This window comes from Ochlerotatus camptorhynchus, unplaced genomic scaffold (genome assembly GCF_037179485.1).
Source record: "Ochlerotatus camptorhynchus isolate MF236.1 unplaced genomic scaffold, CSIRO-AGI_Acam_v1.1 ptg000705l, whole genome shotgun sequence".
NCBI lineage: Eukaryota > Metazoa > Arthropoda > Insecta > Diptera > Culicidae > Ochlerotatus > Ochlerotatus camptorhynchus.
Window position 1 is genome coordinate 85,642 of NW_027041181.1, and position 24,930 is coordinate 110,571.

At 39.6% G+C, this 24,930-nt stretch overlaps 2 pseudogenes; one reads left to right on the forward strand and one right to left on the reverse strand.

The window, feature by feature from the left end:
- Window positions 1–9,717: 9,717 nt before the first annotated feature.
- On the forward strand, window positions 9,718–10,455 carry LOC135714748 (cysteine desulfurase-like; annotated as a pseudogene).
- A 769-nt stretch (window positions 10,456–11,224) lies between these two features.
- LOC135714745 (probable pre-mRNA-splicing factor ATP-dependent RNA helicase mog-4) lies at window positions 11,225–13,506 on the reverse strand (annotated as a pseudogene).
- Between the last annotated feature and the right edge of the window lie 11,424 nt (window positions 13,507–24,930).

A 24,930-nucleotide genomic window follows, 5' to 3' on the forward strand; every position in this document is an offset into this window, starting at 1 on the left:
TTCCACTACTATTTTGATTTACGGTTTAGCGACTTTGCAGTTAATTTAATTGTTTGTGAGAAAGTTTGAACATACTGAGAGGTAAGCACATATCATCGGTAAGAGACGTGTGTTTGAGAAAATTGGCGAAAAAATCTAAGGGCACCGGTGGGATTCGAACCCACAATTCCCATTCAGTACACGGGTGCATTGCCAATTATACAACGGTGGACCTATGGTCTACGGATGTATTTGGCTAATGACATTTGAGTTTCGTATCCGTTTCTCACCCTAGTCTTTTTGCGCAAGCGTTCTCTGATACATAACAATCGTCTATTATCGACGATATGTGCTTGTACCGCAACCACTCAGTATCAGTCGATGTGAACAAACACAGCTCATTTTTGTTGTACTTACATCTTACATGCTGAAATATGTCCAGTACAGTATGAATATAACAGCTGCCGGCCTCACCTCCGACCACCGGGCCGTAGTGATGAATATCATCAATTACTTTTACTTTGATTTACGGTTTAGCGACTTTGCAGTCAATTTAATTGTTTATGAGAAAGTTTGAACATACTGAGAGGTGTGTAATGTGTACATTCAGAAAATGTGTGTATACTGATGTTTTGATCAATTTTGGACCCTACTTCGAAGCAGTAGAGGTTCAAAGAATGTTTTATCTAGGAAAAAAATCACTTTTAAGGGGTTTTCCATAAAAAAAAGTAGAAGGGTCTGTTCCTAGGGGCACGAACGGAAGCTTGACGTAGGACCGCTAGTGGACGGAACAAATGTGGACATTTAGTTCTTTTAATTGATCAATCATCAATTATCTTAACTCTTTCCGTTTTTTATTTGTAAGCGTATCAAATTTGTAGTATTTAATTTCAAAGAAAAAGTTGATGAAAAGAATCCAAGGGACTGTTAACTTGAGTATTTTCGATCCATCTACACGACTTTAAAAGGTGTATTTTGATTTTTTTGTTATTTACGAATTTTTAAGTTTTGTGCATTTTGGTATTAAAGGGTATTCAATTCACCCCTCACAGGTTTTCCTTCCGAATTATATGAATGGGGCAGTATCGTTTGTGCAGAATATGTAAAAAAAGAGGAACTTCGAGAGTTTGAACTCGTGAGAGCTAATTTTCTCACAAATTTGATTTTATTGGCTTTCTGGGGACTGAATATACACCCAAAGCGAATTATTCCCACTTCTCTCAAATTCTATATGGATTTTTAATACTTCCTACCAGCGTGTTCTGGAAAATGGTCGGACGATGATTAATCTCACTAATACATTCGGGCCTACAATTCCACACCAGGTTGAGCCTTGATAGCTAGTTGCTTGCGGGAACTGATGACCTTGACAAATGTCCAAATAATACTCTTAACAAATTTATGGTGGACCTGAAAAGGCCAATTTTGTAGTGATGGTTGAGTAATGCTGAGCTGAGCACGACGAGCTGCTGATTCCGATCCTAGCCTAGCGGTGGGACTTTTTCCTCCTTCTCTACGGTTGCAGCTCGCTGCTTGCAGGCAGTCTTTCGTTGTTGTTGTTGTTGTTGTTGTTGTTGTTGTTGTTGTTGTTGTTGTTGTTGTTGTTGTTGTTGTTGTTGTTGTTGTTGTTGTTGTTGTTGTTGTTGTTGTTGTTGTTGTTGTTGTTGTTGTTGTTGTTGTTGTTGTTGTTGTTGTTGTTGTTGTTGTTGTTGTTGTTGTTGTTGTTGTTGTTGTTGTTGTTGTTGTTGTTGTTGTTGTTGTTGTTGTTGTTGTTGTTGTTGTTGTTGTTGTTGTTGTTGTTGTTGTTGTTGTTGTTGTTGTTGTTGTTGTTGTTGTTGTTGTTGTTGTTGTTGTTGTTGTTGTTGTTGTTGTTGTTGTTGTTGTTGTTGTTGTTGTTGTTGTTGTTGTTGTTGTTGTTGTTGTTGTTGTTGTTGTTGTTGTTGTTGTTGTTGTTGTTGTTGTTGTTGTTGTTGTTGTTGTTGTTGTTGTTGTTGTTGTTGTTGTTGTTGTTGTTGTTGTTGTTGTTGTTGTTGTTGTTGTTGTTGTTGTTGTTGTTGTTGTTGTTGTTGTTGTTGTTGTTGTTGTTGTTGTTGTTGTTGTTGTTGTTGTTGTTGTTGTTGTTGTTGTTGTTGTTGTTGTTGTTGTTGTTGTTGTTGTTGTTGTTGTTGTTGTTGTTGTTGTTGTTGTTGTTGTTGTTGTTGTTGTTGTTGTTGTTGTTGTTGTTGTTGTTGTTGTTGTTGTTGTTGTTGTTGTTGTTGTTGTTGTTGTTGTTGTTGTTGTTGTTGTTGTTGTTGTTGTTGTTGTTGTTGTTGTTGTTGTTGTTGTTGTTGTTGTTGTTGTTGTTGTTGTTGTTGTTGTTGTTGTTGTTGTTGTTGTTGTTGTTGTTGTTGTTGTTGTTGTTGTTGTTGTTGTTGTTGTTGTTGTTGTTGTTGTTGTTGTTGTTGTTGTTGTTGTTGTTGTTGTTGTTGTTGTTGTTGTTGTTGTTGTTGTTGTTGTTGTTGTTGTTGTTGTTGTTGTTGTTGTTGTTGTTGTTGTTGTTGTTGTTGTTGTTGTTGTTGTTGTTGTTGTTGTTGTTGTTGTTGTTGTTGTTGTTGTTGTTGTTGTTGTTGTTGTTGTTGTTGTTGTTGTTGTTGTTGTTGTTGTTGTTGTTGTTGTTGTTGTTGTTGTTGTTGTTGTTGTTGTTGTTGTTGTTGAAAGCACTCCTGCTGCTGCTGCTACTACTGCTGGACACCACCACTTCTGGTGATTGAATGAGCACCGTTCAGTGGGACCGCATCGAATTCGATTTTTAAGTCTGTGTTAGGGAATGCGCTGTTTTCAGACATTCGGTGATAATTTTTATCACCATTGCAACAGTTGGACATTTGGTATTCTTCAATAGTGACCTATTGAAAATTAACTAAGTGATCATTTTAGCAGATTGATAGATAAATTTCCAATCGTTTGGCTTGTTTCGAATTATAATCTATCTGCTTTTGTTCGAAACCTGACCTCTTTTCGTAATGCTGTGCATTTTGGTTTTTTGAAATTGCGTGGATTCTATAAATCCTGTGGAGAACTATCTAGCCCTGATGTATGTGTTGGTAGAGGGAAAAATGTAAACTTTGCGGAAGACGATGTCTTAACACTCGAAAGCAATTTTGTGAAATATGAAGTAAAACAAATCCTAGCTAGTTCTGCATGATGATTTTGTTTGAATTTATTTATTTGTAAAGTCGCCGGGAAATACCAGCTGGCAATTTGTTTTTTATGATAACTCCTTAGTTGAAAACAGGCTGCTTTTTCATGGTAGACAGTGTGATAATTCAATAATCAATAAATTATCTCAACATTTAGTGGCAAACATTCATAAATTTTGATAACATACAAACAATTATATAATCCACATTAAATTTCATATGTAAGCGCCAATTTGAACAATCTTTTCGACGTCACTACAAGGGTGATTGATTAAACGAAAGAAACGAATCGTGCGGAATCAAAGCCGAGGAAAAACTAATTGCATCAATATATTCAGGCCTACAATTCCACTAGCTGCTTGCGGGAACTGATGACCTTGACCAATATCCAAATAATACTCTATAACAAATTTTTGGTGGCCCCGAAAAGGACCGTTTTGTAGTGATGGTTGAGTAATTCTGAAATGGCTGTTCAACACAGATGAGGCTGTCGAGCTGTATGTCGTTTGGAGCGAGGATGATACGCTTGGCATAGATGACCGACCCGCAGCGACTCACGAAGAGCTACTGATTTCGATTCCTAGCATAGCGGTGCAGCTTCTTCCTCCTTTGATGGTTGCTTATGTGGGCTCTGCAGCTCGCTGCTTGCAGGCAGCCTTTCGTTGTTACTGGAGAACAATTTTCAACGCCACACGCCGAAAACACTGCTACTGCTGCTACTAATTTCGACGACCGAACACCACCACACAGTGGTGTGGTCGTTGGGAGCGTGTGGTTTTGAGTATGGCGATGAGTGTGCAAAATATTACGCAATTCCATCCTCCCTATTCGCACGCGCCCGAGGATCGGAGGCTAATGCCAATTCGACTTGTTTCGTCTAATTACTACTCTCTGACGACTGTGCAGGGGAAGCAGCATATGCATGTAGGTAATTGGTGGATTTGTTAGTTAATTCGACACTTTTGAACAATGCTGGACACTTACCAGTTTTTCAATAGTTTCTTGTTGAAAATCAATATTCGTAAGCATTGTTATCGATGCGTAGCCATATTTCTGATCGATTGGTGATAAAATTATTTACGTTCAAAATCTTTCTTAATTTGTTACTTGTTCCATTTTCGGTTTTCACAAACTGTATCCCCATATAGAAATCAAAGACGTAGTCCTACGTCAAAAACATCCCAAATCATGCAGTATTTCACATATAATTCATGTTTCTGCAAGAAATTTGGAATGTTTTGAAGAAAACACACTTAAATACATCTATTCCTATTGGTTTTGTCGTGGGATGTGGTGGGAAATGGTAGTAGATCGTAATTATGTGGCTAAACATTATATTTTTGGAACAAAACCAATAATAACTCACCTATTTAGCGATCTAGTGTGCTATGATATTCATCAAACTTATGTGTATTAATGTTTTGAACAATTTTGCAGAACATTTCAAACCAGTAAAAGTTTAAAAAAATGAATTATTAAAAAATTATATTAGGAGGTTTTCCTCCAAAAACGTTCCATATTTCAAAGAAATGAAGAAATAGCCACCTAGTGTCTTCAGAAAACTTTCTTGATTCGATATTTTCTAAAACTTTGCCGAAGACACTGAACCGGAATATGAAATTTTTGAAAATAATAAATTTTGAATCTCACTTCTAGGAGGATCAATCATTAATTTGTCAATGTCAAAAGAAGGACCATTTTATATCCATAAACTTTCCTCAAGACAACACTAGTTGAAAATGCAAGATTCATGAGAAAATTACTTTTGACCGTCTTTTCACAGTTCTAGACCACTGATGACAGTTCAGTGGTACTGTTTACGTGGACTTAAACGCTCACGGAGAACAAATTATAGCAGACACAATTATTTTTCCGGTCAAAATAACTATATTGTTCAATTGTTTTAGAGATAACCCGAAACTATAGTTGATTTGACTATATATAGAGGGCAACAACTATAGTGCATAGTTGGCTCCTCGGTTGGCTCAACTATATTTTTCAGTAGATGAACAAACGTCAAACTCCAAAATACAACTATGCTTTAGTTGATTCAAGAAAACTATTGTTAGGAAAGCAACATTTTACAATGTTTATTAAACGAACTGCTCTTCATTATCGACATATCAAGGAAGTTTGTTTTGCTTCTTTATCGATCTCAAAAACACAACTGCAAAATCATAAAAAAAGTGACCAAGAACATTCAACTTAGATTTGAACCGTGTTCATCTGCGTGAGAGCCAGCTATCTTATCGCCTGCTCTACGCATCACAAGTTAAAAGTGTGTGGATTTATGATGATCACTTGAAACCAAAGTATATAAATAAATTACATCTGGCGGTTGTTATAATTGATCAAAGTTATAGTTGAATTGAGTATAAGATGAACAGTTGAATCTATTAGGTAGATATGATTGAGTTGACGGTAGAATTAATGTTGAAATAACTATAGGTTTCTTTCAAACAACAATATTTTTCCATGTGAAAGTAACTATTAGGATTGTTATCTTAACTTAACGAATTTGTTCTCCGTGCTGTCTAGACTGGAGAGTTATAACATGTTATAACGGTTGTCAAATAATTACAACACAGAAACCACCATGAAGATAGCGCTATAACATGTTATAACTCTGTAGTCTGAACAAGGCATTAGTCGATTTTTTCTTGGGTGGATTTTCTCGATAATTTTTCAGATTGCAGTGAGATGTAAACCATACTTAAGTTAAAATTCGGAAATTTTAGAATGTGCCATCCATTGACGGCAATCGAATGTGCAGGAAGGCAGCTTCCACACTTGCGTAGGATATCACACGCATTCAACATACATGGGCCGGGACCAACGGCTTTACTTCCCTTCCGAAGGAAGACGTGACCAGAGATTTTTATGCCTCAGAAAAATCCCGCCGACCTCGGCTGGGATTGAACCCAGACCCATCGGGGTGTTAGAAAGCAGTCACGCTTACCACTACACCACCGGCGCCGGCACCTTTTTTCGCAGTTTACAGTTCATGTGAAACGAAATCGTTTATACCACCTGTGAAGTAAAAATCTGACATATACGCTCTTTATCGAAACGTCAACTTTCAACTAGATTTCGCTGGATCGTATCTGTTTACAGTTCAAAGCGAAGTGAAAAATTTGCCAATTGCGTTTTTCACGCAGGTGAAAAATTTAGAATTTTGTAGGTTCCAGTTTCGAACCCCTTTGGATACGGTTGTGATTTAAGTTTGTTCTCTGTTTTGTGTGTGCGTTCGCTTTCATAGTTTTCGGCTGCATTTGCCGGATTAGCGCTGGCGCTCTGCCTCCCGGACGGTTATACGTGTGTGATTGGTAGTTTTCTCGCTTTCCGGGAAGTTTTAGAATCTAGAAAGAAAACCTGATTCATCATGTTTGCAAGCATCAGATGTCGCAATCTGCGTTGTTTGATTTTTTCTCCAGGACCAGAAATTAGTGGCATCGCGAGTGATAATTTTTAATTTCAGTTTATAAGGTTTTGCACCGTCGGGGTTAACCTCAATCTGATGACAGTTCAGTGGTACTGTTTACGTGGACTTAGTCGATTTTTTCTTGGGTAGATTTTCTGGATATTTTTTCAGATTGCAGTGAGATGTAAACCACACTTTTGCATTGTCCACGAGCAACATCCTTTCACCACGCATTTCCTCGATAATTTTCAAGTCAAAATTCGGAAATTTTAAAATATATTTTTTTCGAAAAAACGACTAAGTGTCTGTAAACAGTACCACTGAACTGTCAAAAAGGTTCAGCCGATTAACACTGAGTTCATTTGTGACGTCACGCTGCAGTACCTACACTCAAAAAATTTCACACGTTCGATCGAAGTGTTTAAACACTTGATTTTCTAAATGCACAATCACATTTACTTTAAGTGTATTTCACCTTGGTTCAATGTGTTATACACGTTAATTTATAATGTTTCAAACTTTGAAATGTTGAAAATCTTTCACTATCTATTCAAGTGTATTGCACATTGAATCACGCTACTGTTCAAAACAGATGGATTTAAAGTGTTTTGCATTTCAATGCGATGTGAATTGCTTGCTCAGAAAGGTAAACATCGAAAACAAGAGTTGTGACTTTATCCTATCAACCCGCCTCATATATCAGAACAACCGTGGCACAGTGAGATCGAACGAAGACTCCGGCAGCAGCACACCCCAACAGTCCATGATCGAATCTCAAATCAGACCCATTAAAAAGATAAGTGAAAGCTCTGGCCTCTGGCAGTTTTCACTATACATATATTTATCGATTCATTTTTTGGGTCGGCAAAGTAGAAGTCGATAAAGTAGAATATTGTAGAATATTGAACTATGGTGTGCAAAGCTATTGACATCACACATAGAATCCAAGTGTGTCACAATTCAAATCCATAGTGTTCAGGCATGGTTCATAGCATAAGATTCACACATGAAATGGATGTGTTTCACAATATGCGCAAAATTAAGTGTGAGACACATGATGATGACGTGTGGAATTTTTTGAGTGTAATTAGGTTTTGCACCGTCGGGGTTAACCTCAATCTGATGACAGTTCAGTGGTACTGTTTACGTGGACTTAGTCGATTTTTTCTTGGGTAGATTTTCTGGATATTTTTTCAGATTGCAGTGAGATGTTAACCACACTTTTGCATTTTCCACGAGCAACATCCTTTCACCACGCATTTCCTCGATAATTTTCAAGTTAAAATTCGGAAATTTTAGAATTTGTTTTTTCGAAAAAACGACTAAGTGCTTGTAAACAGTACCACTGAACTGTCAAAAAGGTTCAGCCGTGTAACACTGAGTTCATTCGTGACGTCACGCTGCAGAACCTAATTAGGTTTTGCACCGTCGGGGTTAACCTCAATCTGATGACAGTTCAGTGGTACTGTTTACGTGGACTTAGTCAATTTTTTCTTGGGTAGATTTTCTGGATATTTTTTTCAGATTGCAGTGAGATGTAAACCACACTTTTGCATTGTCCACGAGAAACATCCTTTCACCACGCATTTCCTCGATAATTTTCAAGTTAAAATTCGGAAATTTTAAAATAAATATTTTTTCGAAAAAACGACTAAGTGTCTGTAAACAGTACCACTGAACTGTCAAAAAGGTTCAGCCGATTAACACTGAGTTCATTCGTGACGTCACGCTGCAGAACCTAATTAGGTTCTGCAGCGTGACGTCACAAATGAACTCAGTGTTAATCGGCTGAACCTTTTTGACATTTCAGTGGTACTGTTTACAGACACTTAGGCTGTGAACCATTTGCCGAGTTAAATTTAACTCGTGGTTAAAAGTGACATTTCGAAAGTTATTTTCTATGTTCGAAAATCCCCGTGCTGTCGATCGACCGGTTTTCGAGCCGTGGTTGTCAAAATTTAACTTCTTGTCTGTCAGAAATAACCATGCTCGGATAGCAGGGTTAATCGATAACTTTTCATATGTCAAATTTTAACCAAAAGTTAAAATAATCCACCAAATGGTTCAGAGCCTTAGTCGTTTTTTCGAAAAAAATATATTTTTAAATTTCCGAATTTTAACTTGAAAATTATCGAGGAAATGCGTGGTGAAAGGATGTTGCTCGTGGACAATGCAGAAGTGTGGTTTACATCTCACTGCAGTCTGACAAATTATCGAGAAAATCTACCCAAGAAAAAAACGACTAAGTCCACGTAAACAGTACCACTGAACTGTCATTAGATTGAGGTTAACCCCGACGGTGCAAAACCTAATTAAGTTCTGCAGCGTGACGTCACAAATGAACTCAGTGTTAATAGGCTGAACCTTTTTGACAGTTCAGTGGTACTGTTTACAAGCACTTAGTCGTTTTTTCGAAAAAACAAATTCTAAAATTTCCGAATTTTAACTTCAAAATTGTCGAGGAACAGCGCGGTGAAAGGATGTTGCTCGTGGACAATGCAGAAGTGTGGTTTACATCTCACTACAGTCTGAAAAATTATCGAAAAAATCTACCCAAGAAAAAAACGACTAAGTCCACGTAAACAGTACCACTGAACTGTCATCAGATTGAGCTTAACCCCGACGGTGCAAAACCTAATTACCGAATGAGATAAGTCCCTAGATAACAATTAGGTTCTGCAGCATGACGTCACGAATGAACTCAGTGTTAATCGGCTGAACCTTTTTGACAGTTCAGTGGTACCACAAACGAAGTTACAGACGACTTTCTCCGAAGAAATTAATTAAAATAAGGTGGTTCTCTGTAATAGAATTTTAGACCACTTTCCGCCGCTCACCGCCAGGTTCGCTAGTATTTTTGATTTAAATTAATTCAAGTTGGTTTTGTGTGCAATGATCTGGCAACTCGCGTTCTCACTCGCGTTGACGGGGTGCTGTTTTCTCACTCATCGAAGGAAATTTTGATTAGAGTGAGAAAGTAAGGAACAGTCAGCGCGGGAACCGTGTGCGGTACTATAGGTGCGGCAGAAAGAATGTAGTCGACTCCTTCGTTCTCACGGTGTTCTTACGCATGATCCAACGTTACGTCACACTAGATTATGCATAAGAACGTCGTGATAATGAAAGAGCAAAGTTTGTATGTTTGGGAGCCTCTCGCATTCAACTCGCATTCGTTCTCGAGTTCGTGTGGAAGCCATTCAGAGCGGAGGTGGCCAGGAGCGTGGCATTCGAAGTGGAACCGTTCCGACTCCACTGGTCGTTGGATTGGGGAAGCCTGTGAAATCGCTAGCCGTAAAATGGAGTACGATCACAACTGGATGGAGTTCCTCTCGAAACGCCTGATGGACCAAATCTTCGCATCGCTACCGAAAGTCATCCGCAATGGCGATCCAGTTCATTCTTATCCCGGATGTATCAATCTGTCGTTTGCATACGTTGAGGGTGAATCGCTGTTGATGGCGCTGAAAGACGTTGCCCTCTCGAGTGGGTCGGCTTGCACTTCGGCTTCGCTGGAACCGTCGTATGTGCTGCGTGCGATTGGTGCCGACGAAGATCTGGCTCACAGCTCGATTCGCTTTGGCATCGGACGGTTTACCACCATCGAGGAAATCGACTACATAGTTGAAAAGTGCATCAAGCACGTGACTCGACTCCGAGAGATGTCCCCGCTGTGGGAGATGGTCCAGGAAGGTATCGACATCAAGTCGATCCAGTGGTCGCAGCATTAGAGCGGACGGGTCGGGGCATATTTTAAAGAGAGATTTGATTTTGTATGTTCTGCTGTGTATGGTTGAATTCAGTGAGGGTTTTTTTTTTAATTGTTAATCATTGATTGTGTTATTAACACATCCACTTTTGGTAGTAAGTAGGTATTGAGACGAGAGAAAAATAATGTATAGCTTTGCTACATTTGCTATTAGAGACAGCAATAAATCTTAGACAGTGAAATCATTGTGAGTATTTCATCATTCACTTGGCGAAAAAACTTCCTATCAGCGATTGTTTGAAATAGTATAAACTTTGTTAGTTCCCGTCAAGGACGGCGTTGTTACGACTACGCTAAATTCGCAAATCTGAGGTATTCGTGGACTGCCATCTCAGATTTGCTTTGGCGCGGATTAGTTCCACTTAGGTTTAATTCAACTAAGTTTCGATTCTAATTATTTGAAGACTCCAGGAAAATCTACGTTTAGAAAGACCTTCTATTATTTAATAAAGAAGTAAAGCAGTAAAGTTATTAATAGTTGGTTGGGCAAGCTAAAATATAATTTAAAAAAATGTGTTCAATGTCGATAAGCTTCCGCAAAATCCGCACTTCAAAAGCTATAAAACCGCACACAATTTGCGAAACTTGTAACAGCCCTGCAGTTGGCTTCGGCGTGCCAGAGAATACCTAATCCACCTAACCGGACCTGAAGAAACGGAAAGGAGCGCGACTGGGATTAGACGGGCTAGCCTTATGAAGCTCTCTACTGACATACAATATAGCATGGTTGCAGCAACCTTATATTTCACCTATTTGTCCCTAAAGATCACTAATTTACACCCGACACCCTAGGTAGGATAACGTCATCGCAAATAACAACAATTCCCGTTGAATACATAGTGCGAAAAATGCTCTTGAATTACCCCAAACCGTCTCATCACAACCTACGCCTCGGTCAGTGTGGCCCGACCGATCGTTTTCGGCATCTTTTTATTGGTGGAATCCTCGAGCTCCTTCGGTTTGTAGTAATGCGGTGCCGCCTCCAGCAGCCACTTGCTTTCGATTTCAATCACCGACCGCATGTACTCCTTCGTCGTAAACACCAGCTCGTGGTACAGCACCCAACGAGGCAGTTCTTCGAACAGTGCCGAATTCGGATGGATCATCACCGTCTGATTGTGCTTGGCCGTTTTGTAGTGACCCCCCCTTGGAGAGCCGAGCGACGTGATAAAAGTACCCGGCTGTAATAGCCTTCCGGATGTTGGTCGTTTCCGGCAGACTGGAAACCATTTCGATTTCGACTCGCTGCATTAACCCAACCAGCTGCTCCCGGACATCGCGAGCTCGTTTCATCGAACGGAACTGAATGAAATTTTCGTAACACCACTGAGTGCTGTAGTCCGATTCGGCCCATTGGTTGTAGACCTGCAGCAAACTCAAGTGGTCCCCGTGCATGTGGTTGAAGTTCTTCCGGGCCGTATCTGCGTGGATGATTCTATCTTTCGGTCGGTAGAAGATGGCTCCATTCACCGATAGCATTGCAGCGATGGCCACCACCTCCTCGGAACATTTGTACTTTTCACTAGCAAGCAGCATTTTTGCCATCATGGGATCGACCGGAAATTCCGCCATCCGTCGTCCAAGTTTGGTCAGTTCACCGTGGTGATTGAATGCCCCTAGGGCGTAAAGTTGCTCCAATGCCAAAACCAACGTTTCATGTGGTGGAGGATCGAGGAAATCGAAATGAAGCAAATAGTTGATTCAAAGAGCTTTGAGCATTAGCACGGCATTGCCCAGGTTTATGCGCTGAATTTCCGGGACGGTGTTGTCTTCCAGCTCGTGTTTGTATGCCCAGGCTGTGTACAGACGAAAGCACTTGCCAGGGGCAACGCGCCCTGCTCGACCTGCACGTTGATTGGCAGACGCTTTCGAAATGGGCACGACCATCAGGGTCTCCATCCCGGTTCTGGAGTTAAAATTATTTTGCTTTGCAAAGCCCGGATCGATCACGTACATTATGTTATCGATGGTTAGTGATGTCTCGGCGATGTTGGTGGCCAGTACGACTTTCCGGGCGTTCGGTGGAGTTGGATCGAAAATTTTCGCCTGCATGTCCGACGGCAGATTGGCATAAATGGGAAGGATGAGTAGTTCCTTGAGTTTGGAACCCAACCGCTTGACGCGATCCTGGAGCATCTCCTGGCAGGCTTCGATTTCCTCTTGTCCTGGAACGAAAAAAAATGTTATTTTTTAACATCGCATAGAAATAGACCCACTTACCAGTTAAAAATACAAGAATGTCTCCAAGAGGCTGAGTGGCATGAATCTGTAGAACCGACACCACACATGCATCGATATAATCTGCTTCCGGTGCTTTGGTGTAGAAGACATCAACCTAGAAGAGAAAAAGTTAGATTTTACAGCAAAACACAAAGCAAGTCAAATCTAACTACGTACCGGAAAACGACGACCAGGAATACGGAATATGTTCGCATCATCGAAGAAATCCGAAAACTTTTCCGCATCCAACGTGGCACTGGAAATCAGTAGTTTCAAATCCAACCGAAACCGCGCAATGTCCTTCACCAATCCAAACAGAATGTCCGTGTGCAACGTACGCTCGTGAGCTTCATCGATAATCATCACACTATACGAAGCTAGGTCCGGTTCCGAAAGAAACTCCCTGTGCAACGTACCATCTGTCATGTATTTAATGACAGTCCGCTCGGATGTGCAATCCTCGAAACGAATACTATAACCAACTTCGTTGCCCAACTTGACGCCCATTTCCTGTGCAACACGTGCCGCCACGGACATCGCTGCCACGCGACGAGGCTGAGTTCATCCAATCTTCTTGCCGTCGTTTGTAAACCCAGCTTCATAGAGATACTGTGGAATCTGTGTCGTTTTTCCCGAACCCGTTTCTCCTTCGATAATAAGAATCTGGTGTTCTTTTATAGCGGCTATGAGATCCTCCTTGAATGGAAAAACTGGAAGTGATTTCTTCGTTTCCTCAATGTCCATCTTCTTCCTTTCCGCCTCAGATACCGGTGCTTTCCGGTCCTTTTCTTTAGTTCCATCCTGTCGGAGTGCCTGGACGAAATCAATCTGATCATCCAACAGCAGTTCATACTCTTCAGCACCAGCACCACTTGCGAACCTCTTCGTTTTTGAAAGTAAATTTCACGCACAGTCTGACGTTTGCTTACGGATTTTACCATAGGAGTAAAGAGCTATAGATTCGCCGTCAAGGCCAATAGCATCAACTATATACTTTAAGCTAGTACATATGAGTAGATAGTGTTGCCGTGAGATACACTGGAAAATTTCAAACGTAAGTGCGTCAAATCAAATTTTGAGCCGCTCCGTCTGTCACTTCGTTTGTGGTGGTACTGTTTACAAGAACTTAGTCGTTTTTTCGAAAAAAAAAAAATTCTAAAATTTCCGAATTTTAACTTGAAAATTGTCGAGGAACAGCGCGGTGAAAGGATGTTGCTCGTGGACAGTGTTGGAAAAGTTCGCGATATTTCACGAAGTTCACCAAGGGAAAAGTTCGCGAGTCATAGTGAGTTTTCGCGAACTTTTCCATCACTGCTCGTGGACAATGCAGAAGTGTTGTTTACATCTCACTGCAGTCTGAAAAATTATCGAGAAAATCTACCCAAGAAAAAAACGACTAAGTCCACGTAAACAGTACCACTGAACTGTCATCAGATTGAGGTTAACCCCGACGGTGCAAAACCTAATTAGGTACTGCAGCGTGACGTCACGAATGACCTCAGTGTTAATCGGTTGAACCTTTTTGACAGTTCAGTGGTACTGTTTACAAGCACTTAGTCGTTTTTTCGAAAAAAATATATTTTTAAATTTCCGAATTTTAACTTGAAAATTGTCGAGGAAATGCGTGGTGAAAGGATGTTGCTCGTGGACATTGCAAAAGTGTGGTTTACATCTCACTGCTATCCAGAAAATCTACCCAAGAAAAAATCGACTAAGTCTACCTAAACAGTACCACTGAACTGTCATCAGATTGAGGTTAACCCCGACGGTGCAAAACCTAATTAGGTTTTGCACCGTCGGGGTTAACACGAGGGGCACGCAATGCAAAGAACCCGTGCGTTGAAGTTAAAATGCAATGAAAAGTGCGTTTTGAAGTAGTACTGACGGTAATTAAAATTATCTATCCTTAATTAATGTATTTAAAAGTATTGAAAATGTAATTAATGTACTTTAATTACGAAATTTCGACTGTAATTAATAGAGTTAAAAAGTAGTTAATGTTCTACCACAAACGAAGTGACAGACGGAGCGGCTCGAAAACTTTGGTGACGCACCTGCTATTGCAATTTTTCAGTGTACCACATGGCAACACCACTACTACTGGCTTGTACCACATGGCAACACTACTAATGGATTGTACCACATGGCAACACTAAATGTACTAGAATGTTTTGGTTCTATCTCTTTCACTTTACTCTAAACTGAAATGCATAAAAAAATGACAAAATGATACACTCTTTGCACCACAAACGAAGTTACAGACGACTTTCTCCGAAGAAATTAATTAAAATAATGTGGTTCTCTGTAATAGAATTCTAGTCCACCTTCCGCCCCTCACCGCCAGGTTCGCTAGTATTTTTGTTTTGAATTAATTCAAGTTGGTTTTGTGTGCAATGATCTGGCAACTCGCGTTCTCGCTCGCATTGACGGGGTGCTGTTTTCTCACTCATCGAAGGAAATTTTGATTAGAGTGAGAAAGTAAGAAACAGTCAGTGCGGGAGCCGTGTGCGTTACTATAGGTGCGGCAGAAGGAATGTAGTCGACTTTTTTGTTCTCACGGTGTTCTTACACATGATCCAACGTTACGTCACACTATATTATGCACATCGTGATAATGAAAGACCTGACTTGTTTCCTTCTGCCTCACCAATCACTTTGATCACAGCAATTGCGATTCTCCGTCGGTTCGTTTTGCTGCGCGAGTGAAAGTTTTGAACGTCGGAGGTTCTTTTCTACTAACTACCGCTGCTACCTAAAGACAACTTTATTAAATCAATAATTCCATAGAACCTAGCACTCGCGAAAAGTGTCCACTATGCAAGTCCGGAGTCCAATCGATCGCCCGATTGCGGAATGCTGATGAAGCTCGCTGCTGTTACCGTTCTGTGCATCCGTCCTAGATGCTGGCGAAAGCACCGACGATGGAATTTGCCAAGTGCGGTTGGCACCGGCGTTAACTCGCCCCTCCTTAGTGATGAACCTCCAGGGGCATCGTATATCCAAATGAAGATGTACTTAGGTTTCCAACGTTTTTTCCAGGTTCCGATTTTCCACGATAATCGTTGGTGTTTGGCATCGTCTCTAGTTTGATATTTGTTGTTCTGCGGGAGAAAATGCTGAGGAAAATAATGATACCGTTCATGGGGAGGATGGTTATCCCTCCAAAAAGGGACCAGTGTGGGAAATGCAGACTGGAATTTTTTAACGGAGTAAGTCCAAATCTTTCCGTGTTTCTGTTTGCAGTTTGTGGAGATGTTCTATACTAAGGTTCAATATATGACTGTCCTTGGAAATAGCTATTCCGTCCAGATGAAGATGGACCGGATTTCCAGCAGTGGTTCGAGTTCTGCCGGCATACGAAATGTTGATTCGTATGGTGCAATTCTCGTATCGAATCAGATATGATCCAGTGAGAATTCTTTCATTGGTGCTGCAATCTGATGATAGGGTGAAATTGCTCATTGAATTCACCAGTAAATAATACTTATCGATGGGAACAATCTCCTGCTGTATGGAATTTGATGAATAGTTGCAAATGGCTGGTTTCGTATCTATTAGGTTTGGTATACATGTAGACTCGGTTACTTCAATGTCCTCAATTCGATAAATGATGGGTTCTAGGTTCTTGACGATAAATTTCTGTGTCGGATGGATCAGGAAAGATCTCTCTGTGGTGTGGATTTGTTGTTGGTTGTGGAATGTTGGGAAAACATAGATTCTACGAAAAATTCTGGGGTCTAACTTCGGCATCTTGATGAATAATACGATCTCCTTGCGGTTGGTGGCGATTGCTGTCTTGGCATAGGTTACGACTTCGGAATTTGAGTGAACTGTAATATTTTCTTTCTCTAAATCTCTCCTAAACATTTCAATTTCATTTTTTGATAGAATTTTTTTCATTTAATAATTCTACTTTTGCTAAGGCTATAGTATCAATAATGTTTATTTTATCATTTTATTCCTTAAGGTTGAAAAGAATATTTCCGAAATTTTTGAATTGAACAGTTGAATAGCATCTTTTGTTTTAAATACTGTCTCTTTTAACTGTAATGCCATTTCTCGGTTAATCTTTACTTGTATATTGTTATTTGCTACGAGATTGTTAATGGTTCAATAGATTAACTTTAAATCATCTGCGTCGGGGGATCCGGCTATAAATTTCCAAACTTTTCCTACTGCGTCCCAACGTTTCTGTCTCTTGGTTTGTAAAATAGTTCCTAGTGAGAGGTTTATGTCGTCAAATTTTTGGACTATCATATCTGTAAACTGCGTTTTTCCTACTTTATCAAATTTATCTCTCAAATCGGTTACATGGTGGTTCAAGATTTCTATGTTAAAATTATGTAGGTAATAATAGGAATGAATCTGAATTCTGCTAACACCTTTCTTTTGTATTTGTAGCGTCCATGTTTGTCTCAATAGTATTGGAAGTATAAAGATTGTCAACATCTTCCGTTGAACTTTTGAGGAAGATTTTGGGATGGTCTTCGCTGGGAACTTCTGCCTGTGGAGAGAAACCAGGCAGTCACTTCGGGGTTGTCCTGTTTGCTGCGATGCTACTAGGGGCCCTGATGACGATCGAGCCGGATGGCTACGGTGTCCTGATTTCTGCTTTGGTTGCTACGGTGGGGCTGGTGGTACCCGTTTGTGATATGTGCTTGGCTCCTTGGACCAATCGCTGGAATCTGTGATATTCCACTTTTGAGGATGTTTCGCACTAGCACTGAGTTTACGATTTTGAACGCGGAACTTATACGATTTCCACTTCGGCAGGTCCCTATTCAGGCGCCAGTTAAAGTTTTGAACGTCGGAGGTTCTTTTTAAAAAAGATCTACTCACTACTGATGCTACCTAAAGACTACTTTATTCAATCAATAATTCCTACAGAGAACCTAGCACTCGCGAAAAGTGTCCACTATGCAAGTCCGGAGTCCAATCGATCGCCCGATTGCGGAATGCTGATGAAGCTCGCTGCTGTTGCCGTTCTGTGCATCCATCCTAGATGCTGACGAAAGCACCGACGATGGAATTTGCCAAGTGCGGTTGGCACCGGCGTTAACTCGCGCACGTTTTCTGCGTTCCTTCAGATGTCGTGCACCATTGTACCTTACAATGTTACATCCGTTCATGTAATGTTGTTCGCAAAATCGGTGTATATCACAAAGCGTAATATTACACAGCCTGCGGAATGTCCCAGTCCCAGTCGCTGCAGCCGGATTATCTGAGCCATAAAATCCTCATCACGCCTTCTTTCGGAAGGGAAGTGAAGCCGTTTCCGGTTCATGAGTTGATGAGTCGATAGGTAGGGTCCAGGTATGAGAGCTAGCTCGCTGGCGTTGGTAGCATTGGTACTCAGCATGGAAAACCAGATCGACGGAAAACAAATCAAAGGAAGAAAGAAAAAAAGAAATGAGATTAACAGAACTATATCTGTACAAGTTCGGAATAAGTTTCATATTTTTGAATTTTCTGCAGAGTTTTAAACTTTTATCGAACAGTCCGCAATTAAAAAACCCAGTAAAAACATTACTGACTGATTTATTGGTTGAAATGTTATGAAAGAACATATATTTAGATGTATAGTTTTTATGCAAATATTTATTGTGAAGTATGCGGTTTATGTATTCGATGCCATAACGTATTAACAATAAAAAAAACTTTAAGAAATCATTTAGCACACCCTAAAATTCCGGACCAATCGCATGATGCAGATACCACAGACAAACAGACATAATACATTTCTCACTGTAAAACATCGTCGCTAAAACATTACCGCCATCTGTTGAGTACACTGTGGTGGGCACTACGCTGAACAGATGGTGGTAGTGTGTAAACGTCAAACGCAAGGGAATTGACTATGCGCGCCACAGGTGGTGGTACTACCAACTACGATACTTTTAAATTTTCCGTTAAATGCTTGTTCGATGAACAACTTTCGAGTGTTATGTCTGTTTGTCTGTGCAGATACCATCTAAAAAATGTCTCGATTTAGTTTTAATAGTAAAATGTCCTCCCGCATAAACGCGAACCATAAATTGACCTTACCGATAATGGTTATAAATTGTTTATAATCCCTCCTTAACTTTAACTGAAATGGTTTTGGAACCTTACATGAACGTTTGTGTGATAAAGTTTTAACCTTATGTATTATGGTTTTTAGGAAGCGGACCTTACAAATAATGGGTTGTTAAGACCCATTACCATTTCAAATTCTTGTTTTCTCCATACATTTTCGGAAAGAGAACTATATTAGAACGTTTTTACTTATGGTTTGAGAACATTAATGGTTATGGTTATGGTAGTCAGTAAGGCCCATGAATGGTTTTGTAACATCGATCAACTTTATGTGGAATATATCGCGAATTGGTTGCCTGTAAATTAATAATTATCAGTTCGCGATATATTCCACGTAAAGTTGAGCGATAATACAAAACGATTAATGGACCTTACTGACTACCATAACCATAACCATTAATGTTCTCAAACCATAAGTAAAAACGTTCTTATATAGTTCTCTTTCCGAAAATGTATGGAGAAAACAAGAATTTGGAATGGTAATGGTTCTTAACGACCCATTATTTGTAAGGTCCGCTTCCTAAAAACCATAATACATAAGGTTAAAACTTTATCACACAAACGTTCATGTAAGGTTCCAAAACCATTTCAGTTAAAGTTTAGGAGGGATTATAAACAATTTATAACCATTATCGGTAAGGTCAAGTGATGGTTTGCGTTTATGCGGGCTCCAATGCACCTCCAATTATTCAAAATTGAGTTTTTATGTTTTCTCAATTTTACCTAGCCCCTATTCTGTATTTCGTTCGAAACGAAATTCCTGAAAAAAAAATTTTTTTGTACGGGAATTTCGTTTTGAACGAAATACACAATAGAGGTGATAGTTTCGGAAATAGTGCGCGTCATTGCGCGAATACATCGCACTACTTTCGAAACTATGTATAACGTATAGTACGAGAGTAAATTCAACTGTACCGATGGTAAAATCTATTGTAAATGATTGTTATTTCAATAAACAAAATAATCATTTGTTTTCAAATGCCAATTATTTAAAAATAGCATCTCTACACAGAGATAATTTGGATTGGGCAGAGATATAAAATATATAAGCAATACATTTCATGTTGCAAGTCTGAATCGATGTATATAGATTATATACATTTTCTATAATTTTTAAAGCATAACCACAAAACTATTTTGGGCCGATCAAGCAGAAAACATCAAATAAATCCATGATTTCAGAGTTAACAAGTCAATTATGGGTTTGGTACGATACTTTAGTCAATTAGCTATCGAACAAAGTCAATGAGAATGCGTGATTTGAAGCTTTGCACCCATAATTCACAAAAACAAAAGAAGCGCTCCGACCGAATCAATTTTTATCTTCATCCGATAGGCCGAAGTGAATTCAATGGCGTTTCAATACGTTAGCCGAGTTTAGAATCCGTAGGCCGAGTTTGGCATCAAGAAGCAGTGTTAGACTTTTGACAATATCTCAACGATTTCTCTTTATTAAATCTTACGGTACGTACAGAAAGGTAAATAAATTTGGAAGCCATCAGTAAGAATAACATTTCGTTTGATGCTAAACTGTGCTAGATTAAGAAAGACTAAGTGCGTGTTTTGCTTAATAGACCGGAAAGGGGGTAGTTAACCCTACTAAGAATATCCTCTAATTATATGTACTGCTTGGAAGCCTCACCCAAACTAAGAATTATTTCCAAATAAGGCAAACTCTTGTGGAATAATTCTGCCATTTCCATCTCGCTAAACTTCTCTATATATCACTGATGCGAAAAATTTCGCTGCCCGCTTCTGATCCACACTGAACTGCAGCGCCGTTGAGTTATCGAACACATCGTTGTAGATCCCTACTGGTTTCACCCGGATCGCCAACTCGTCAGACTCGGACCAATGCCGCAACAATCGAATTGTGGTGGAGCAGATCACATCCAATCCAGACAAAATCAACTTTTGCTGATACGTTTGCTTCTTCGTATGTGCAATCTTCCAGCAAGCAAGCGCATTGCACTAATATGTGTAGTTTATCCTGAAAAAGTAAAATTTATTATACAGAATCCAGAATCCAAAATCAACTCAGGCATAACATTTGATAACGGCACAAAAGCATTTGTAAATAAACTTTCTAAGTCCCTTTACACGCGAATACCAATACCACTTTCGGAAAAGTGATAGTTGCCCCTATCCGATGATGTTGGTTTGCGTGGGCGTACTTTGGTTCGCGTGTAAAGGGCCTTAGAAAGTTTGTTTACAAATGCTTTTGTGCCGTTATCAAATGTTATGACTGAACTAAACTTACCACCTTCCCGCATCGGCATCGAATTCCATCCACCGCCTCGCGACAAACTCCAATCAGGTACCTCAGTGTTTCCAGCAATGCCTGCAAATGCAGTAGGTCCTCCTTCCTATCACCATCCTCCGACTCCCCGAAAACCGTCAACTATTCCGCTACGGAGGAGTTCTGTCGATGTCTTCTCGGTCGCGGTTGACTCTAACTTTGGTTAGAAGCACGGGCTCAAGAAATCTGTAGCAACAATGGCAACAAGCGCGAGTCATTGGCAGCTCAACATCGTTTACTTCTAAGCAAATGTTAACCCCATGTGTTCACCCCTAATCATTTTGGCATATGATCTTTTGTTATACAAAAGAAAAGCAGATAACAACTAAACGTCATAATGACATGCTGTTTGACAACAGGCTCTCCCTTTAAATTTTCGTTAGAGAAAAAGAGATAACATACGGTACTTCCTATTTTAAGCTAGTACATATGAGTAGATAGTGTTGCCGTGAGGTACACTCGAAAACTTCAAATGTAAGTGCGTCAAATCAAATTTCGAGCCGCTCCGTCTGTCACTTCGTTTGTGCTTTGCACACTGTCAAAGATCATATTGCAGACAAAATCAACTATGTTCAAATCAAAACAAAAATACTAGCCCATCTGGTGGCTGATGGCACAAGCTTATAAGAAAATTCTATTACAGTGAACCACATTATTTTAATTGATTTCTTCGCCAGTTAGTCGTCTGTCACTTCGTTTGTGGTTCTACTTTGTGTAATTAATGTAATTTAAGCAGTAGTTAATGGAATTAATTTAATTACAGCCGTTGTCTGTGTTGGAGTTAAAGATTATTGCGTGCCCTTAGGGTTAACCTCAATCTGATGACAGTTCAGTGGTACTGTTTACGTGGACCTAGTTGATTTTTTCTTGGGTAGATTTTCTCGATAATTTTTCAGATTGCAGTGAGATGTAAACCACACTTCTGCATTGTCCACGAGCAACATCCTTTCACCACAAACGAAGTGACAGACGGAGCGGCTCGAAAACTTTGGTGACTAACCTGCTATTTCAATTTTTCAGTGTACCACATGGCAACACCACTACTACTGGATTGTACCACATGGCAACACTACTACTGGATTGTACTAGCATTTTCACCAAATGTATTAGAATGTTTTGGTTCTATCTCTTTCACTCTACTCAAAACTGAAATGCATAAAAAATGACAAAATGATACACACACAGTCGTTGCACACTGTCAAAGAATCATTGTACACAAAATCAACTATGTTCAAATCAAAACAAAAAAACTAACCCATCTGGTGGATGATGGCACAAGCTTCCAAGAAAATTCTATTACAGTGAACCACATTATTTAGATGGATTTCTTCGCCAGTTATTCGTCTGTCACTTCGTTTGTGCTTTCACCTCGTTCCTCGACAATTTTCAAGTAAAAATTCAGAAATTGTAGAACTTTTTTTTTCAAAAAAAAACGACTAAGTGCTTGTAAACAGTACCACTGAACTGTCAAAACGGTTCAGCCCATTAACACTGAGTTCATTCGTGACGTCACGCTGCAGTACCTGATTAGGTACTGCATCGTGACGTCATAAATGAACTCAGTGTTAATGGGCTGAACCTTTTTGACAGTTCAGTGTTACTGCTTACAAGCACTTAGTCGTTTTTTCAATAAAAAACTTTCTAAAATTTACGAATTTTACCTTGCAAATTGTCGAGAAAGGATGTTGCTCGTGGACAATTAGGTACTGCAGCGTGACGTCACAAATGAACTCAGTGTTAATCGGCTGAACGTTTTTGACAGTTCAGTGGTACTGTTTACAGACACTTAGTCGTTTTTTCGAAAAAAATATATTATTAAATTTCCGAATTTTAACTTGAAAATTATCGAGGAAATGCTTGGTGAAAGGATGTTGCTCGTGGACAATGCAAAAGTGTGGTTTACATCTCACTGCAATCTGAAAAATATCCAGAAAATCTACCCAAGAAAAAATCGACTAAGTCCTCGTAAACAGTACCACTGAACTGTCATCAGATGGAGGTTAACCCCGACGGTGCAAAACCTAATTAGGTACTGCAGCGTGACGTCACGAATGAATTCAGTGTTAATCGGCTGAACCTTTTTGACAGTTCAGTGGTACTGTTTACAAGCACTTAGTCGTTTTTTCGAAAAAATATATTTTAAAATTTCCGAATTTTAACTTGAAAATTGTTGAGGAAATGCGTGGTGAAAGGATGTTGCTCGTGGACATTGCAAAAGTGTGGTTTACAGCTCACTGCAATCTGAAAAATGATCCAGAAAATCTACCCAAGAAAAAGTTGACTAAGGCCACGTAAACAGTACCACCAACAATCAATACGAAACTAACGATTTAAAATTGGCTCACTACTTGACTAGCCTATTGGTCCCAAGGAAACGATTAACGTACCCCATTCTAGTCGAAATTCTAGTACTACCCAATGTTTGTTTTGATTCGCTATGAAAGTTTGACGGATAAAATGAGGGGTTATTGGTTTTTCCTATGTTTCGAGGGGTGAATCGATTAGCTTGGGACCGAAGATAGTACCAGAGCTGAGCCAAAAAGTAGAGCACGTTATTTCGGGCCCTTCTAGTCTTAGAGTTACCTCTATGGTACCACTGAACTGCCATCAGATTGAGGTTAACCCCGACGGTGCAAAACCTAATGCAGACATGTGGTTTACATCTCATTGCAGTCTAAAAAATTAACGAGAAAATCTACTCAAGAAAAAATCAACTAAGTCCACGTAAACAGTACCACTGTCATCAGATTGAGGTTAGCCCCGACGGTGCAAAACCTAATTGTATATGTGTATGTAATTGGTTCATTCTTGCGAACTATTCATCTAAAAATTCAAATCGGACTTTGTTATGCGGGTGGCCGACTTCCTTTGCCCTTAAGGTTCAATTCACATTGACGTGGTTTTGGGGAGTTCGGGGTGGTTTTCTTTGGCGCGTAGTTTTGAAATGCGAGAACCTTGCGTCATTTTGTGTAAAATAGTAAAAGGAAAAGAATGACGCGAGCTTTATGCAGTCTGGAGTGATCCGTCGAGGAGGGCTGCTTTTATTTTTTCAATGGTGCTTCGGTGTGGATTGAGTATGAGCATAGGCATGATTGCGTGGATGCTAGTACGTTATTGCCAGATCAGCTGTAATTATACAGAGAACCAACATATGATGCTATCTAAAATTAGGGAATTCCAGCGCCGACCGTGTCCAAATGCAGGTCCAGAAAGGATTGGGTAGGAATGTGTTGACATGATACTCGCTTTGTTGGAAGCCGAGGAGTCCTCTGCACTTCCACGAGAAATCACTGGGATATTGGATAAAAGGGTTGGGTATACAGCAAGGTTTATTTTGACAAACGGTACGCTGAATTACAGTAATGATTTCAAGTGAATAAAAAATGGCGGCAAACGAATCTTGAATGAGGAGTGGCATGAGATTAAACTCATGATGTTCTGCTCAGTAAGCAAAACCGGTCGCTCTAAACCCGAGCAAAGTTAGAGATCAAATTGAAATCATAATTTGATGTTATGATGTAACTCATTTTGAATACTCCATTTAATCTCATTTTGGTTGACACTGTTGAATCAAACGGAAAACTAATTCTGCTTTCAATGAAATCAATTTGATTACTGATTTTGCATTCATAATATTTGACTGAATACGGGCCTATCGTAAATGGTTAGCATCCATGCTTCTCACGCTGAAAGATTTGAGCTCAAATGTCACCTCGGGCTAGTCACGAATGACCTAAAATGTGTTAAACAAAACAAATAAACAATAATCATTAGTTCAACGACAGATGAAATTAAATCAAATTTTAAACAAGAAATTAACAGCAGAACTTCAAGTTAAGTTGCTTTGATTTAAAAAGTCTTGACTGCATAATGAAAGCACCATATGATATCAGACTTCTGTCGCGACAATTGAAATCAAAATGAGTTTTCATTATGATAGGAACTGCAAACTTTAATATCGATTTGCTTTCAAAATGAACTGGCCTTGCTC